We start from the raw sequence: 15,498 nt of genomic DNA, 5'->3' as shown, positions 1-15,498 counted from the left end.
GACACCGCTTCACAGGCGCAACCTCTCCCCAGGGCACAGAGGGCCCGGGCGTATTGGTCTAGAGACTCACCGGGGACCTGCTTTCTGGTGGCCAGCAGATGTCGAGCGAATACCCTGTTGATGGGTTTGAGGAATTGTCCTTTTAGCTTCCGTATAGCTTCATCATAGTCTGTTTCGTCTTCGATTATTGAGTAAGCGGCAATACCCACGCTGGAGTGGAGGACGTGCAGCTTCTGTGCCCCGGTGGGGGGGGTGGTTGTAGATGCCAGGAACCCTTCGAGGCAAGTCAGCCAGAGCTTAAAGAGTTCTGTAGAGTTCAGAGTTTGCGGGCTGATGCGGAGGCATTCGGGCTTGATGCGGAACTCCATCTTCAAAGTTGTAGTTAATTAAATTGATGCACCATCAATTGCACGCGAGGCGAGTGATTTACCAATGTCAGGCTTTAATTAACTAGAACACAGCCTGGCGATCGTCTACAGTGGAAAAGGCCGATCGTCAGGCTTCTGAGCATTTATACCTCGTTGATAGAGGCGTGGTTAACTCAGCCTCTCGGCCAATCGGTCGAGAGGCACATGACCGACCAGGGCCAATGGTAAGCCGACGTTCTGGCCCAATGGCAGACGAGTATGCAGATCATATCATCACACCCGAGCTGCTGTACAGGCCGAGCTGCTGTACAGGCCCCGAGCTGCTGTACAGTCCGAGCTGCTGTACAGACCGAGCTGCTGTACAGGCCCCGAGCTGCTGTACAGTCCGAGCTGCTGTACAGACCGAGCTGCTGTACAGACCGAGCTGCTGTGCAGGCCGAGCTGCTGTACAGGCCGAGCTGCTGCACAGACCGAGCTGTTGTACAGACCGAGCTGCTGTACAGACCGAGCTGCTGCTGTACAGACCGAGCTGCTGTGCAGGCCGAGCTGCTGTGCAGACCGAGCTGCTGTACAGGCCGAGCTGCTGTACAGTCCGAGCTGCTGCACAGACCGAGCTGCTGCACAGACCGAGCTGCTGTACAGGCCGAGCTGCTGTACAGGCCGAGCTGCTGCACAGACCGAGCTGCTGCACAGACCGAGCTGCTGTACAGACCGAGCTGCTGCTGTACAGACCAAGCTGCTGTTCGAGCTGCTGTACAGACCGAGCTGCTGTACAGATCGAGCTGCTGTACAGACCGAGCTGCTGCACAGGCCGAGCTGCTGTACAGACCGAGCTGCTGCTGTACAGACCGAGCTGCTGCACAGACCGAGCTGCTGCACGGACCGAGCTGCTGCACAGGCCGAGCTGCTGTACAGACCGAGCTGCTGCTGTACAGACCGAGCTGCTGCACGGACCGAGCTGCTGCACGGTCCGAGCTGCTGCACAGACCGAGCTGCTGCACGGGCCGAGCTGCTGCACGGACCGAGCTGCTGCACGGGCCGAGCTGCTGCTGTACAGACCGAGCTGCTGCACGGGCCGAGCTGCTGCACGGGCCGAGCTGCTGCACAGGCCGAGCTGCTGTACAGACCGAGCTGCTGCTGTACAGACCGAGCTGCTGCACGGACCGAGCTGCTGTACGGTCCGAGCTGCTGCACAGACCGAGCTGCTGCACGGGCCGAGCTGCTGCACGGGCCGAGCTGCTGCACGGACCGAGCTGCTGCACGGGCCGAGCTGCTGCTGTACAGACCCCGAGCTGCTGTACAGACCGAGCTGCTGTACAGGCCGAGCTGCTGTACAGACCGAGCTGCTGTACAGTCCGAGCTGCTGCACAGACCGAGCTGCTGTACAGACCGAGCTGCTGTACAGACCCCGAGCTGCTGTACAGACCAAGCTGCTGTACAGACCGAGCTGCTGTACAGACCCCGAGCTGCTGTACAGACCAAGCTGCTGTACAGACCGAGCTGCTGTACAGACCGAGCTGCTGTACAGACCGAGCTGCTGTGCAGACCGAGCTGCTGTACAGACCGAGCTGCTGTACAGTCCGAGCTGCTGCACAGACCGAGCTGCTGTACAGACCGAGCTGCTGTACAGACCCCGAGCTGCTGTACAGACCAAGCTGCTGTACAGACCGAGCTGCTGCACAGACCGAGCTGCTGTACAGACCATGTCTGCAGGCAGACAACAGAATGTACAAAAACAAGCCGGGCCATGAATCTTGACAGAATCAACGGGAAGATTACACGGTCCGAACGCACTCCAAGAGGAACAATTGACATGCAGATCATTTGTTGCACTGGACAACGATATCGTAATTCCCCATGGGACGATATAATTCCCCATGGGACGATATAATTCCCCATGGGACGATATAATTCCCCATGGGACGATATAATTCCCCATGAGACGATATAATTCCCCATGGCACGCTATAATTCCCCATGGGATGCTATAATTCCCCATGGGACGATATAATTCCCCATGGGACGCTATAATTCCCCATGGGACGCTATAATTCCCCATGGGACAATATAATTCTCCATGGGACGCTATAATTCCCCATGGGACGATATAATTCCCCATGGGACGATATAATTCCCCATGGGATGCTATAATTCCCCATGGGACGATATAATTCCCCATGGGACGATATAATTCCCCATGGGACGCTATAATTCCCCATGGGACGCTATAATTCCCCATGGGACAATATAATTCCCCATGGGACGATATAATTTCCCATGGGACGTGAGCCCTCCAGGGGAAAGGTGCATGAAATTGCACCAGCACCGACTAGGAGAAGGGAATGGAAACAGGATGGCAGCAGAATCCCTGATAAGCAGCCACGATGCTATGGGTGTGGGAAGCCTGGTCACTACAAGAGAGACTGCAGAAGCCCAAACAAACAGTCTGAGGAGAAGGCTCCTGCAGTAATAACCCCAACTCCACCGACAGGGAAACCAGGATTAGGGATGATTTCAATGGACGATTTGATGTCCTTCATACAAGCTAAAGCCACACAACCCGGACAGGTAGCTATGGCAACAGGCCAGAATACACCCAAAACCGTATCCCCGAGACCCTTATGATTGCCCTCAAAACAGAGCATTTATCTGTGCCCAATAGAATATGGCCCATGCAGATTGCTTTAAGTCGGGATGGAGGTACAGGATGTAGCAGGGAGTTACTTACTGGACATAGGTCCCTTGTAGCCACTGTAGCCACCTAAAATGGACACTGAACTAAACAAAATGGAGAATCGCTAAGACTGCAGGGAAAAACAGTTTAGCCAAGGCAAGCAGCCTGCAAACACTCATTAGCATTTTGCAAGCAGCAAAACCAGTTTCTGGCCAGGTGGAAGATCCCAAACCAAAGGTGATAATGGCAGAACGTTTACATACTAATGAGGCAGTCCAGATCTAGGCACACACAATGGCAACATTTGGGTTTGAATAAGATACTTGAGTGGATGTCCAGACAGAGCGGCACCAGAAGTATCCACTATAGAAACCGCCCCCACCATCGAGAAAGACCCTCACATTGGAGGAATTCAAAAGATATCGATTGGAAGCGATCCAATCGATACCTGAAGGTAAAGCTCGCCCAGGAAAAGGCAAGGACATTGGGGACCCCTATAAAAGTAGACCCCCACACATGGTCCTGTCTGTTGTTTCGTGCTCCGGCTTTGACCAAGACCTTGAACGTGTATCCTGACTCCAGCCGTTGAGCACCAGCCGCCGAACCGTAAGTGCCAATACGACGCTCGCTACGCGAACCAAGCCCGCTAGACCCCCAGTGACCAGCACGCTTTCTGAAGGTTGCAGACCAAGACCGGGACGAAGGCCTCGCTCCCTGACCTTGCCTGTTCCTGTGTAGTTAAGTATTCTGATTGCTTAGTTTAGTCATAGCTTAGTCCCTTAGTGTGTGCATGCGTATTTATTATAATTGTATAATAAATATTGATCGTTTGGAACTTGCTAATCGGTGTATCGTTTTATTACTTTGAACCTGACCTTGAGATATCTGTGAGTTGTCTATACGGCAACTAGCGACTCCTGAGCTGAAAAATACATAGACAGAGCCTAGTGGTGTTAAGCACACGGCCTTTAACAGAGGCAAGTTAATACACCCCAATAAACGCGTTCTGCACCCATAGCAAAACGTGCAACATTTAGTGGCGACTCCGCCGGGACACGGTTACAAGTGGTACCCCCACTCCGTCGAGGGCCCTGAAATTTGAATTGGAAATCTGGTAAAGAAAACGGAAAGAAATCACAAATATTCAAGGTGTTCAAAGCAATAAGCGTAATTCGGAAGTGTGTTTAGTGCATGCGTACTAACAGGGTTGTAAGGAAAACCTGAAAGCATTTTTGTTGCGACAAACTTTCGGTAGTTTTGTGAACGGAACATAGCGTAAGCCTTACCCGTTTCGTGAGACATAACCTCAACACCCCCTGTTCCTAAATTTAAAGTGAGTCAGAAAAATGGCCATGCAGGCAATGGAACGCCTCATGAACCCAGAACGGTTTGTGGTCGCAGCGACCAGCAGCAGTAGCCGGGTAGGTCAGTGTCCCGTGTGGGAGCTGGAACTCCGCAAATATCTGCAAGGAAAGGGATGGCCCCTTTGGAAAGAGTTTTGTTTGAATGAGGAGACAGGTCCCGGAAGTATAGGACATACTTGGTGGGAGAACCTCTCTCAAATTCACAAGAAAAACATGAGTAAAGCACGTAAGCCGATGGCGATTGTGTCCTGTTTGGCACAATTGCGAGGCACAGAGGAGGTCGTTCAGACGCTCCGGGCAGAACTAGAAGAACGAAATAGAATGAGTAAAGTGGATGTCAGGGACATCGAAAAGGAAAACATGGATCTTAGAGGGAAGTTGGCAGAGAAAGGTAGAGAGGTGGATGATGCCAAGAGGGCACATCAGTCTTGTCTAGCCCATCTCAGCAGTTCCCAGACCCAGTACGAAAAGGCCTATCAGGACGTGCAACGTGCCGTCCTGATAAGAGAAGAATCAGAGAAGCAGGTAGAGGCTTTGCAGAGGCAATGCTCTGACCTTAAAGCAGCTTTGAGAGCACTCCATGCTGCCACCACAGAACAAAGGCAAAGTACAGTAGATCACGCGAAATGCAGGAAGCAGATTGCAGAGCTGCAATCGCTGCTTTCGGTGCAAAATGGGTTTCAAAGCACCTTTGGAACGCAGTTAGATGAGGAGAATGCCCCAGACTGGAAAGAGTTAAGTGAGACAGCGCAGCGTTATGTTCAGGGAACATGTGCGCCAGCAGCGCAGCAGAAAAGGCAAGCACCCCAACCCCCCACAGTTACCATTCCAATGAATCCAGTCACCACCCAGAGAAAAGCGACCATAGAAGGCGCACCCGATATAACTTACACCACCCCCTTAACTGTAACCCAACTCAGGGACGCGTGTGAGAAGATCACTCCGTTTCTCCCCACCGCAGACCCCCACCAGTTTTTCGCAAAGGTAAAGCAACAGGCTACCATGTACGGCCTGGACGAGAGAGAGCAGGTTAAACTCACAGTTCTGAGTTTGGACCAATCGGTTGTAGCAGCCCTCCCCGACCCACAGAACGTTGGCGGAGGCACCCTAGAGGAAATGCACACCTCCATTTTAGATGCCATAGGGTATAACCGAGGTGACCCCGTAGAAGGACTTAATAAGTGCCGGCAGAAGAAATCCGAGCACCCCACAGCATTCGCCGGTAGGCTGTGGATCCATTTTAACGCAGTATTTGGCGATTTAAATAGAGCCCATTTGAACCGTGAAAATATGGTTAAATGGACGCGCACCATAATTTCTCATGCAACAGAAGCAGGACAGAGCGCTTGCAACAGCTATGACCCCTCAGAGGAGGCCCATAATGAGAAGTGGGTCCTGAAAAGATTGTCCCGCGCTTGGGAGCAATCAGTTCAGGGCAGAGGTAAAGTGAAATCCCCAGAAGAAGCTCAGGCTGCAGCAGACATACAGGCAGTGAAAGAGCACCAAAAACCCGCGTAGGTGAATGAAGGAAAGAGCAGCCCTCCACAGAAGTCGCAGGAATGCTACAACTATGGCCAGTTAGGACATTGGGCTAAGGAATGTAATGGACCCCAGAGATCACAGAGAGGCCAGCAGACAGGCACTCTGAACCGGAATAAAACAAAACCGATCCATAGTCTAGGGATCCAGTCAGGACAGACCAATGTGGACGGAACGGACTGACGGTGTTCGGGCTCCCCCACTTGGGTCTGTGACACACTATGGGATCCATCAGGAAGACCGGTAGTCACGGCAAAGTTAAGAGGGAAGCCCATAGAGTTACTTTGGGACACAGGAGGCTCCCGCACCACAATTAACTCCACCACCACGGCACACACAGACACGTGGCCGACCACCTCCACCATCACACTTAGCGGGTTCACCGGACACTCGCAGCAGGGACACATCACAGCACCCGTAGCAATCCAGCTAGGGAACATTTCCACCAAACACCCCGTTGTTCTAGTAAATCTTCCCCGGACAGCAGAACACATCCTAGGGATAGATTTTATGAATGCCCATAGCCTGTCGTTCGACCCAGTGAACCAGTGTGTCTGGCGAATGGCAAGATCGGACAGAGCACCCGCTACTCTCACAGTAGGAGAGTACGCTAACAGGATTAGTGCAGTAGGAGAATATTCATTTGACCCGACTACACTAAACACGGACAGACAAGTTAAGGCAGTACTGAATAAACACAGGACAGCATTTGCCAGTCACCGGCATGACTGCGGCAGAATGGCTGGACAAATTCACGTTACCGGACCTGACCCCAGACCACAAAAACAATATAGATTTCCCCTAGAAGCAGAGGGAGAAATAGAGAAAGTGATAGGTAGCTTATTGGAGCAAGGTGTGCTTAGAACAGTAGCCTCGACCAATAATGCCCCTATTTGGCCAGTGAGAAAGCCCGACGGATCATGGCGTCTGACCATTGATTATCGGGAACTCAATAAAGTAACCCCAGCAGTAGCCCCCACGGTAGCAACAAGTCCCGAGACCATGCTCAAACAGGGACTCAACTCCAAATATTTCACGGTATTGGACATTAGCAATGGCTTCTGGTCAATCCCATTGGCAAAGGCGTGCCAGTACAAATTTGCCTTCACTTTTAAAACACAACAGTATACGTGGACATGCCTTCCACAAGGATTCCACAATTCCCCCTCCATTTTCCACCGACAGCTGGCGAATGGCTTAGAAAAATTTTCCCGCCCCGAATGTCTGGTACAGTATGTAGACGACCTACTACTGCAGACAGACACAAAGGCAGAGCACATTACGCTTCTGGCCGAACTCCTGGAACTTTTAACCGAGATTGGATGTAAAGTTAACCCAAGAAAGGCCCAAATTTTGGAAAACAAAGTGATGTATTTGGGAACAGTCATCACACACGGCAAACGCGAGATCGAATTCAAAAGAATTGATTCGATTGTCAAATTGCCCCTTCCCCAGAATGTTTCAGCCCTCCGGTCGTTTTTAGGACTGGTTGGTTATTGTCGGAACCACATCGACGGATTCGCGACAAAAGCCGCCCCACTCTCAGACCTCCTTAAGAAAGGAGCCCCCTGGGAATGGCTTCCGCAGCATACAGAGGCTGTGGAAGAGTTAAAGAAAGCCCTTAGCGCAGCACCCGCGCTACAAGTCCCAGACCAACTTTCCCCATATGCAATAGAGGTAGCGAGCACAGATCTGACCCTCTCGGCCGTGTTACTTCAGGAACGGCACGAGCAGCTAAGACCAGTGGCTTATGCCTCCCGACTGTTAGACCCAGTTGAACAAGGATTTTCAGCCTGCGAGAGGCACCTCCTTGCTGTCTTCTGGGCAGTGCAATACTTTTCGTACATTACCGGACTCAACCCCACCACCATTTTGACCGAGCACACCCCCACACAGTTACTCCTAGACGGTCGACTGAAGGACGGTTCAGTTAGCCAGATTAGGGCAGCTAGGTGGACATTACTTTGACAAGGACGGGACATTACAGTAAAACGGACCCGCACACACACATTTTTAGCCGACAACCTCCAATACCCAGGACAGCCCCATGAATGTGAAATTGTAGCCCCCTTACATAACACCGGACCCTTTATAGCAAAGACACCCCCCAGGAAGATAGGGAACCCAAAACAAAGCCCCCAACCCACAGACACGTGTGGACCACTGAGGATATACGTAGACGGTTCATCCACAGTTTTAGAAGGTGAGCGTATCACAGGATGCGGCATCTATGTCGAGGACGCGCAGGGGCGCGCTCTCGAAGAGATAGCTTTAAAATTACCAGGACACTTAGGCGCGCAGGCAGCAGAGCTCGCGGCCATAGCTTATATAGTGGACCACCCCGATTCTTTCCCCAGCCCAGCGGACATATATTCGGACAGTTTATATGTCTGCAATAGTTTAACAGATTTTCTGCCCCTGTGGAGGACACGAGGTTTTGTCTCCGCAGATGGGAAACCCCTTCCATCAGCCCCTTTACTCCAACACATTTTAGAGAAAGCGAAGGACAGGACCTTCGGCATTATCAAAGTGAGAAGCCACCATAGGTCATCCCCCCCCTGGGAATGTAAAAGCCGATGCACTGGCTAAGGCAGGTTCCAGGCGAGGACACTTATGGACACCCCCAGCTAGCGCACCAGCTAGCGCCCCTGTGAGCGCAGTCCAAGTCTCACAGACCAGTATTAAAGATTTAGTAGAGGCACAGAAGCAAGATGAGGATCTCAGGGAGAATTTCAAAGGCAACTTTGTGCCACAGTATGATAAATTCAGACACGCACTGACCACACATGAGGGTGTGATCATAAAGGATCAGCTTTATGTGGTCCCGCAGCAGGACAGGAATGAAATGATTGCTTTGTTCCATGATGGACACGGGCACCAAGGGACCGACGCAACCACGAGGCACCTCAGGCAGCTCTGTTGGTGGCCTAACCTAAGGACAGATGTAAGTCACTACATCGAGAATTGCCTTATTTGCGCCCAGAATAACCCGGAGAGGTATTCTAAAAAGGCACAACTTCGGCATACTCGACCAGTTAATGGCCCCTGGACAAACCTCCAGATCGACTTTATAGGACCATTGCCCCCTTGTAGGAATGGCTATAAATACGTTCTGGTGGTCATCGATACCTTTACCAAATGGGTAGAGGCATTCCCCTCTAGAACAAATACAGCTAAAACAGCTGCAAAGATCCTGACCCACCACATCTTCACGAGATGGGGTTTACCCCGAAGCATCGATTCGGACCAGGGATCTCACTTCACAGGACGGGTCATGAAGAACGTCCTGACAATATTTGGAATAAAACAAAATTTTCATATTGCGTATCACCCACAGTCCAGCGGGATTGTAGAGCGCATGAATCGGACCCTAAAATCTACGCTTCGAAAAATGGTTCAAGAGAACAACTCCACATGGGATTCAGTGCTCCCATTTGCACTCATGTTCATCAGAAATACAGTTTCCACTTCCACAGGATACACACCACACACACTCATGACCGGACGCCCTATGAAAGGTACAGAATTCCTTTTAGGACTGGACATGACTAGCCCCGAAGTGACGGCCCTCACACACGAAAAGACGGTTAAAGACCTGGTTGAGACTGTGAGGTCTGCACAGATCGCAGCCGCAGTTCAGCTAGGGAAACGCCGTAAACAACGCACAGCTTGTTTTAACAAGACCGTTCACCCCACAGAATTCCAGGTTGGGCAACAGGTAATGCTATCTGTATACAACCCCAGCAGTTTTTTGGCACCAAAATATTCCGGACCATACTCAATTTCGGATAAAATTAGCCCCTCAGTTTATAGGATAAAATATCCTAATGGTAAGACCGCGTGGTTCCATATCAACCAGTTAAAGGCATATGGAACACAGGCCAACCATGCACACCATGTCCTGCTAGACGCAGCAGAACACCTCACCCCACCCACTAGAGACACGTTTCCACCATCCCCCTCACAGACCAGTTCTTCATCGGACTCGCCCACGACTCCGCCCACTGACCACGACAGACCACGCCCCGAAACGCCCACAAGCTGCCGCGGCAGAGACAGCGATACAGACACTGACTCTGAGGACAGCCACAGCACACCACACTACAGCCCACATTGCAGCGACTATGACCCCGACTACAGTGCCCCCATGGAAGTCACTTACATTAAAAACCCAGACCCACCACCCGACCCCGACTACCCGGACAATACCCATTCACTTTTGGACCCAACACTCTGGCACAGGGACAATTCGTACCGACTTGTCCGCAATGACGAACGTGACCCCTAGTCACACAATTCAAAGATATCATGCCTGATCCACACAAGGGTGTGGGATCCGGGAGAGCAGGACGACACGGTGTCTGAATCCCGATACGGCAACCCCTTTGTGACCCTGTTCACAGAGACAGAGGAAAAGTGAGGTGTCCAGATGATGTAAAATAGGAATCGTTTGAGGGAAGCGATGTCCTTTCTGATGGAACCTGCACGTATGTTTGTTTGTCAGTTTATGTTTGTTTGTTAATATGTTAAGGGTTTGATTGCAGATCTTTTCAGCTGAAAAGATTGTGACCACCTCACACACCCGTTAGCTTGTCCGCAAATACCTTTGAGAACTTCGGTTCGCAAACCAACCGTTTGATTGGAGATCTTTTCAGTTGTAAGGATTGAGCAGCTCACCGTATCGTCTAAAATGTCTGAAGCCCAGCTAATTTTTCAGAAGGAGCATCTTGGCTCCTCCATTGTTTTTAGGTGCCCCTCTATTCGGCGAATAGAGGCTGCAAATCCATGGTAAACACATTCTTGCCCGTTTACTCCAGGTTACTCAGGCAGTGGACAAACGGCACTGAGGACCCGCCCTGTCTGAGAACCCACTTTGGTCAGCCAAGCTCGGGTATGGCACAGCACGCCCTACCCGGGGATCCCATTCAAATCGTACCCGTAGCGGCCCATACGCAACCCATTCGACCTTTTGTTTCCAATTTGTTTTCATTTTTCATTAGGCAGCCCTTAGGCCGCCATCCCACATGCTATTTACATCCAGGAACATTCGGATGGTAAATGAGCAAAGCCTGCGAGACGGCTCGCAGGAGGAGAGTTGTTAGGTGTATTGTGTTCATTAAATTCGCTTTTGAAAAAAAAAAAATGAGGGGAGTCACAGGGTGTGACTTGGCCAGTCATTTTTAATGGGTCGATTGGAATTGAAAGACAGATACACTAACAAGTACGGATATTAAGCTGTATTGACAGATACTGTGCTTGATCCCATAGCTTTCGAAGGACGAAACAGGGATCACAGCAAGGATCGGCCATACAGGAGGAAGAAAAGAAGGAAAACGAAGAGAAGATGATGGAAGCCCACTTATTGCTTTTAAATGTTATATTTGTTTGTGTGGAAGCAAGACACGTTTCCCCCACAACCCCCACCGTAAATGTTTCACTTACAGCAACTCCCCAGTGCTCAGCTCTGATCAGTGAGGTTCAGACCTGGTGCACAAAATTTATGACATGGTACTCCATGTCATACGTGATTGAATCACTGCTAGTGATTGCGATCCTCGCCATACTTGTACAGACCCTCAGGTTGAGGAAGTGGAAGAGGAGAGCCTCCCGTTCCTGCCCCTCAACCGTCTATGGAGTTCAATCTCCTATCTTCGGCTTTCACCAATCCCCCCAGCCCATAAATGAATAAAGCACTGTGTAATAAAATAAAATATATACCCATGTATTATATTGTCCTGAACTCGACTGCCGAGTCAGGAAATGTTATGTGATGTGGTATGAATGGATGAGGTTTAGTCTGTAATTAAATGTTTAAGTTAAGATAAGGATAATTGTGATAGGTAGAGGTTCCCGTTTGTTGGGTAATGCATGTCCCCTTTGACATAGCGCCAAGTAGAGATGTCAGTTAAAAAATTTTTCTTCCCATAGTTTAAGGACAGAATAGACGCTCAGGAGCTTGCCGAGGTCAGGGAACACAAAGAAGGCAACCCAGATGCACTCAAGGCAACGTACATAGGTGATCCTTCACAATATTTTGATTGTGAGGATCACAAGGAGGGAATGTAGCCACTGTAGCCACCTAAAATGGACACTGAACTAAACAAAATGGAGAATCGCTAAGACTGCAGGGAAAAACAGTTTAGCCAAGGCAAGCAGCCTGCAAACACTCATTAGCATTTTGCAAGCAGCAAAACCAGTTTCTGGCCAGGTGGAAGATCCCAAACCAAAGGTGATAATGGCAGAACGTTTACATACTAATGAGGCAGTCCAGATCTAGGCACACACAATGGCAACATTTGGGTTTGAATAAGATACTTGAGTGGATGTCCAGACAGAGCGGCACCAGAAGTATCCACTATAGAAACCGCCCCCACCATCGAGAAAGACCCTCACATTGGAGGAATTCAAAAGATATCGATTGGAAGCGATCCAATCGATACCTGAAGGTAAAGCCCGCCCAGGAAAAGGCAAGGACATTGGGGACCCCTATAAAAGTAGACCCCCACACATGGTCCTGTCTGTTGTTTCGTGCTCCGGCTTTGACCAAGACCTTGAACGTGTATCCTGACTCCAGCCGTTGAGCACCAGCCGCCGAACCGTAAGTGCCAATACGACGCTCGCTACGCGAACCAAGCCCGCTAGACCCCCAGTGACCAGCACGCTTTCTGAAGGTTGCAGACCAAGACCGGGACGAAGGCCTCGCTCCCTGACCTTGCCTGTTCCTGTGTAGTTAAGTATTCTGATTGCTTAGTTTAGTCATAGCTTAGTCCCTTAGTGTGTGCATGTGTAGTTATTATAATTGTATAATAAATATTGATCGTTTGGAACTTACTAATCGGTGTATCGTTTTATTACTTTGAACCTGACCTTGAGATATTTGTGAGTTGTCTATACGGCAACTGGTGACTCCTGAGCTGAAAAATACATACACAGAGCCTAGTGGTGTTAAGCACACGGCCTTTAACAGAGGCAAGTTAATACACCCCAATAAACGCGTTCTGCACCCATAGCAAAACGTGCAACACCCTCCAGCACTAGTCCACACAGACAATCCCCGAGAATCCCCAATGGGGTGTCCTATAGCCTTGTCGGCTTCACAGGAAACGGGAAGGCTGAGTTTTTCCCTGTCCCATTGTCCATCCGATTAGGAACACTCCAAACCCAGTGGAAGTGTGTCCTGATGAGTCGGGAGCAGGCAGGAAAAGGAATATTAGGCACCGATTTTATGGTGGCTCATCAGGTCCTGGTGGGCCTGAGAAACCATTGTCTGTGGGGTACAATTAGCGAGGGGGCAGAGAGAGAGGTGATGATCATAGAAGGGGTCCTGGGAAGGGGGGGCTCTGTGTGCTGTGAAACCAAAGGAGTGTTATGACCTGGAGGCTTTGGTTAAAAACACCCCGGCAGAGTATCAGACATTTGTGCAGCAAAACCTTGCAGCACCCAGAAGCATGACTGTGGGAGAGTCACAGGCACAGAAGTCAGAATGGATGGGGATCCCCTGATCAGACCCCCAAAACAATATAACTTCCCCAGAGAAGCCCAAGTGGATCTGGAAATCGCTGTAAGCTCACTGGTCAAACAGGGTATCCTCAGACCCATAGCCACCCTGTTAATTCACTCCTGTAGCCAGTAAGAAAGCCGGACAACTCCTGGAGGGCCACAGTAGGTTACAGAGTCCTCAACAAAAACATTCCTGCCTGGGCTCCAACCGTAGCCGCAGTGGCAGACTTGTTTGGGGAAATCCCAGCATCCGCATCGGTAGTCACAGTTTTGAACATTACAAACGGCTTCTGGTCCATCCCGGTTAGAAAAGAGGATCAGCACAAATTCACTTTTACCTTTAAAGGGCAACAATATAGCTGGAGCTGTCTCCCTAAGGGCTTTCTCCACAAGCCAAGCATGTTCCACCAATGTATGGCAGGCTGTCTAAAGGAGTTTAGTGAACCCCACAGGCTCACACAATATGTGGATGATGTGTTGCTGTTCACCGATAGCGGTGAGGAGCACGGCCCCTTGGGAAATGAATTGCTGGAGTTGCTCAGGAAAAGTCATCTGAAGGTCAACCCCACAAAAGGCACAAACAGGCTTAAGGAAGGTAAAATTCTTGGGGCTGACAATTAGAACAGGAGAGAGGGCAATTGATGAGACACAGAGGAAGGCAGTGCAGGGGTTTCCTGTCCCAACCAACGTAGTGGGAGTGAGATCCTTCTTAGGGGGCCCAGGCTACTGTAGGGATTTCAGAGAGGATTATGTCACCACAGCAGCTCCTCTGCTCAGACTCCTACATAAAGGAATTGAGTGGGAATTGGACGGGCAGTGTGAAACAGCCTTTGTCCATGTGGTGAATTCATACTGTATTGTAATTCACGCTGTATTGCATTACATAGTATGATGTCCTTGTGGGCTCTGTATGTGAGCCGTTGCGCGGCTCTGCCCATAGGGGGAGATGAGGAGCTTGTACTGGGCTCCACCATTGGCTCCGCCCATGGCCCCTCCCACTACCGGAAGTATAAAGTGCTGGAGCCGTGAGCCTGCTCTCAGTTCTTCTGGTCGCAGGCAGGCTCAGTTATAAGTCTATTAAAACCACAGTTTACTTCCAATCGTGTCTCTAGTCACATAAGTCCGTTTAAAACGGGACCGACAGAATGCACCAACCCTGGGAACGATCGAGCCCACGGGGGAGTTTTTCCTGGCAGTAGTCACCAGTAGTGACAATCTGAGCGCAGTGTTGCTCCAGGAACGACATGGCCAGTGATGCATTTCTCTAGGCTCCTCACAGAGGTAAAAAGGGCATATTCTAACTGTGAGCACTACTGCTAGCCCCCACTGGCAGTCAAAAGGCTACCAGTTTTCATCAGAATGTCCCCCATCACTCGTTTGACACACCACACCCCGACCCAAATGCTGTTGTGAGCAGTGTGAGAATCAGCAGTGCGCTGGACTCCTCTCCCAAATGTCACTGAAGGTTAAAGGGCCAGGCGAGCCCATGCTCACATCCAGTTTGATTTACTTCGGAGAGCCACATCAGTGCTCACTGGAAGGGTAATGGGACGTGGATTTCGGCTTTAAGGCAGGGTTACACCCCACAGGCAGGGAATTCTATGTTGATGGTCTAACACAGTGTCCGTGGGCACCAGGCCCACGGGCTGTGGAATATGGGACCCCGAGTCAGACATAGCTTTTGACCTCAAACACCCCAACCTTAAGTGCTGAGCAGGCAGAACTTGCAGCTGGAATGTATTTAGTCACTCACCCCGAGGTTTCCCCCACCCCACACACTATTTGCTCAGACAGCATGTTTACCTGCACCTCCTGTACAGAATACCTGCCGATCTGGTCTCGTCGAGGCTACACCTCCTCGGATGGAATGCCCCTAGCAACCAAACCCCTGTTAGAAAGGATTTCAGCAGCAGGAGGAGAGGGTGGAGACAGGTACATCCATAAAGTGAAAGCTCACTCAAAAACTGAGCCTCTGTAAGTTGTAGCAAACTTATCAAAGGACCAAAAATGAACTGGACACGTTGGAAAAGGACATTCCATTTTAAAAGGACAG

This window comes from Scyliorhinus canicula, chromosome 13, assembly GCF_902713615.1.
Source record: "Scyliorhinus canicula chromosome 13, sScyCan1.1, whole genome shotgun sequence".
Lineage (NCBI taxonomy): Eukaryota > Metazoa > Chordata > Chondrichthyes > Carcharhiniformes > Scyliorhinidae > Scyliorhinus > Scyliorhinus canicula.
Note: the sequence above shows the minus strand (reverse complement) of the source record.